A 4,808-nucleotide genomic window follows, 5' to 3' on the forward strand; every position below is an offset into this window, starting at 1 on the left:
CGTCATTCTGGAAACTCTTCACAGTAGTCCCGTTTTAGTCACTGCATAACATCTGCCTACAATGGTATGCGAGTTGATTCATGAAAGTATGTCCAGCTCAGTTGGTAAGAGTGCAAGGCTCTTAACCTTGTGGGTCGTGGGATTAAGTCACGGTGGGCAATTCATAATTCTGATTGTCGGAGGTCTCCCACGGAAGTTGCTCACCTGGAGTTGGGGGCAGCAGCTACTATCCTATCTCCCTTATCCCATTACATATGGGAATAGGGTCAGCTAATTTGTACCTTTTATCTTTAACATTGGTTCGTCATAACGGGAATGATTGATTTCATGTGTGTGTAAATTTGCAGTTCACAGCATAGATAACGAACTGGAAGACCCTACCCAGATAAGACCGGTTGTACGAACAGCATTGGGTTTGTGCTCATCGGTTTACATAATGATAAGCTTTTTCGGGTTTCTTCTATTTGGTGACGGAACATTGGATGATGTGCTTGCCAACTTTGATACCGACCTTGGAATCCCCTATAGCTCCCTGCTTAATGATGCTGTCCGTGTCAGCTACGTTGCTCACCTCATGCTGTGTATTTCCCATTGTTTCTATCCACTGCGACTCAACATGGACGGCCTCCTCTTCCCTTCTGCAAGGCCTCTAGTTCTGTCTAATACGAGGTTGCATGTATTACTGTCGGACTCATCACAGTTATCTTCTTGGGTGCTAATTTCATACCCAGCATCTGGGATGCTTTCCAGTTCACCGGAGCAACTGCTGCAGTTTGTCTTGGGTTCATCTTTCCTGCCGCGGTTACTCTTAGGTGAGTTTTCGGTCTTCCGATTCAACTAGAATCAGCTACGTTTTAATTTCCCTGCTTTCACACCTGTGATCAACTTTCTCGTCTCATACATTAGAGGAAAATTGATACTGAAACATGGTTGGCAGTGGCTTGGAAATGCTCATATAGGATTCAATTGCATACGAAACTTGATTTTGTATTTAAACCTGGTGACACATGGTTTTAGTGTTCGGTATCTCGAAAAGTTTGGTGTTTCCAGAATCATGAGATGTTACCTCTTAGGGTACATCTTTGATTTTATGTGGATTGTTATTTAGAATTTTTGCTCCTGCCTCATCTGCCCTACTCATTTGCCTAATATTTTCGGGTTTAAGTTCGTATCCATCTCGATCGTTTTCAGTGCACATACAAGTTGTCGTATCAACCGTTGGTTTTTAGTCTAATTCTGTTTCCATTGGCGTTTCAGGGATCACCACTTCATAGCAACAAAGAAAGACACTATCTTAGCTCTTTTAATGATTGTCCGCAGTATTCTCGAACGTGATAGCCATATACAGCGACGCATACGCCCTCTTTAAGAAGAATTCAGGACACATGGAATGATCTATGTAGCAGTCCCCTTGGTTCCAAGAAGTGAGATTTTACGTCTCGACATCCTTGAAGACACCTGGTTTTTATAGAATCATCCGATATATTTCGAAAATCCGGGTTTCGGAAGGAGGTTTGATTAAGGTATATAATAATAAGATGAAGTTTGCTTTCAATGAATAAAACTTAGATTGTAGGGAAGTGTATGAAGGTCATGCATCATACGCCCCATGTACGATTAATGCTTGATTTTGAACATTTTAAATTGTAAAATAGAAAATATGGTGTTTTCAGATTAATAATGGCTTTGCTTGATGTGTTAGCCTTGGAACTGTTCCGGAAATATCCCTAAAAATAAAAAAATCAATGTGATCCTCGTCTTATTTTTTTCCTCAATACGATCTTCTAACTCAAAAAAAAATAATAATAAGTAGTACTTTGACTAATATTTTCTATCATTGACTAACAGTGCTATTAATTTTTGCTGACATAACACGTCAAGCATATCAATCTCCCTCTATTTAATGTTATTATAAATGATAAATTATATCATTCATCACTTAATTATCTTCTTCTTCCCATTTTAGTCATTAAATTTTAACAAATTTCAATTTAATCACTCAATTTTGAATTGTTTCTATTTTAATCACCATGATTTATTTTATTAATATTTATGTGATGTGACATTTATTATTATTATTTATTAATACATGATTAAAGTAATATTAATTATGTTCTCTCTCTTCTCACCTTCCTTCTCAACTCTATCTATCATCCAAACACGCAACAAATCACCAAACGCGAACTCAAATCGTCGTTGCCATCATCTTCCATACTGCAACGTATGCTAATGTAACTCACAATCCCTTTAGCAGATTCTTCACTTCCATTTTAAACTCTTTTTGGTTGAAAACTAATGGTAAAGCTGGTAAATAACGGGAGGGAGTGGAATGGAAAGTTACATATGAGATGAAGTCGAGGAGTTAAATTTATTAGTGGAATGGAAAGTTACATACGAGTAAAACCAGACGAATTCGAGCGGCGGATCGGTAGATGTGGCAAGCGAGAGAGAATGGATGTGAAATTGGAAAAATCAGTCGAACCGCTATGGTGTTGGGTGAAAAACCGGTGTATAGATTCTAGTAGCATGAGCTGAAATGAGTCCGGTGGTTTAGAGTGGTGGACGGCGGGGGCGGAATTTGAATTCGAATCGAATTGCACCATGTTCTTGGAGTGTTAAGGCTGAGAGAATTGTGAAGGGAAAACGAAGGGAGTTGGGAAATGGTGAAATTTAAGCAGGGGTGAGAGTGAAACCCTAGTTATTCGGGGGGGGGGGTACGAATGGCGTTGGCAGTGGGAAAAAAACGAGGGAGGTCGTGCAATTCAAAATAGGAGCAATTCAATTATCAATATATATATATATATAGAGAGAGAAGCAATTCAAAAGTTGAGTGACTAATTTGAATTTTTTAAAGTTTAGTGACTAAAATAGGAGAAAAGATAACTGTGATTAATGGTGTAATTTACCCATTTATAACAACGTTAAACAGAGGGAGGTAGCTTGCTTGACGTGCCACATCAGGAAAAATTAACGACGATATTGGTCACGACGAAAAGCTTTGGTCAAAAGGTCACATTGAGTTATTTTTCGAATTCGAAAGTCACATCGAGAGAAAACATAAAACGAGGGCCACATTGTTTTTTAGTTAAGAATACCTCGTGTGCCTTTTTGCCTAGAAGAGAAGTAATAGATTTAAGGATAAACTACACAAAAGTCACTAATATCGGAGTAAGTTTTCATTTTTCTCGCTGAAGTTTTAAAATAACAAATTGGTCACTAACGTTATCGTTTGTTAAAATCGGTCATCGCCATTAACAACAATTACTGCAGTAACGGAATGTTGACTTTGCACGTTAAACCAATTGACTCAACATGTTTGACAGACCGTTTGATTTTTCTTCTTCTTTTTCTGTTTTAAGAGCCTTGATTTCATGAAACCTTCTTACATAATCAGAGAGAAGTTGCTCAACGAAATCAGGAACGATGAAGGCATCTTCCTAAAAAAATTCAGAACGTTAAGGGACGGAAGGACCAAAAAGACAACGAGAAATGCTTGATTGCTTTAACAAAATGGATTTTGGTAAGTTACATAAACATGAGAGAAAAAGGAACTTACAAGTTTGTTGGACAGCAACAACATTCTAGACTTTTGGACGAACACCACCCTGAACAAGTTTCTCTTGCATATTTTTACAGTCAATAAAATTATATCCTATTTCAGGAAGCTATCAAGTTATGCTTCTTCACGGATATGGTCCATATGAAAAACAAAGGAGAAATGAAAAAGGAAAAAGTGACCAAAAGCAAATGGAATTAAATATAAGGGACCAATAGCAAAAGTAAAAGCACTAATCAAACAGAACTCTAACCATCATGTATTAGGCATTAGCTCTTCCTCTGATCAAATAATATCTTCACCAAAAGAGCTTTAGCTTCGGCAAATAATGAACTTAAATCCGAATGGCAAAATGGAAAACAAATATCTTAAATGAGATGTTTTAAACCTTTTCCTGCCACTTTAAGAATCAAAGAAGTGCATGCCTGGATTGCAGGCCAGAAATCCTAGCCACTGCTGACATCATACCAATGACAGATTATTGTTTCAAGCATAATTTATGAATCGTACCGGACATCATTAGCTTCTCGAGCTTTGCTGAAACTAAAGTCATCTCGCCTAAAACTGAAGTTTAAATTATATTATTAATCACTTAATTATCTTCTCACTTTTATTTAGTTTTTGTTTCATTTTAGTATATTGTCGTTAAGAACTTAATATGGGTAAATTACATCATTAATCATTCAATTATATTCTCTCTCTTATTTTGGTACTAAAGTTTAAAAATTTCCAATTTAACTACTCATCTTTCAAATTGGTCATATTTTAAATCACTCTAATTTATTTTATTAATAATTTTGTGACATGACATTTTTAATTATTTTATTAATACAAAATTGAAAATAAAAATTAATTTGAAAGTGAGAGTGATTAAATTAAGAGTAATTTGAAAGTTAAGTAATTAAATTAAAAAAATAAACTTTAATGATAAAAAATAAGAGTGAAAAGATAATTGAATGATGCAATTTAGCTATAAAAAGTATCACTTGCAAATCAGCCGTTAAGTTTTTAACGTTGAGGTACTAAATGAAACAAAAACTAAATGTTAGATATGATTTTGAAAAAATAAAAAATTTCAGTACTCAAACAAATCAAAAGTAATAATTATGTATTAAACACGTAATTTACCCTAACTAAAATCATGTCGACATACATGTCCTCGATTATAAAATAATTTTAATTTTTAATTACACACGTTTTAGAAATAAGTATATACAATACAAGACCACCAAAACCGACCCTGTCATTTTTG

At 35.4% G+C, this 4,808-nt stretch overlaps 1 pseudogene; it reads left to right on the plus strand.

The window, feature by feature from the left end:
• The first annotated feature begins 328 nt into the window (after positions 1-328).
• LOC120153234 lies at positions 329-1,674 on the plus strand (annotated as a pseudogene).
• Positions 1,675-4,808: the final 3,134 nt, after the last annotated feature.

Source organism: Hibiscus syriacus, unplaced genomic scaffold (genome assembly GCF_006381635.1).
Source record: "Hibiscus syriacus cultivar Baekdansim isolate YM2019G1 unplaced genomic scaffold, ASM638163v2 tig00111099_pilon, whole genome shotgun sequence".
Taxonomy (NCBI): Eukaryota; Viridiplantae; Streptophyta; class Magnoliopsida; order Malvales; family Malvaceae; genus Hibiscus; species Hibiscus syriacus.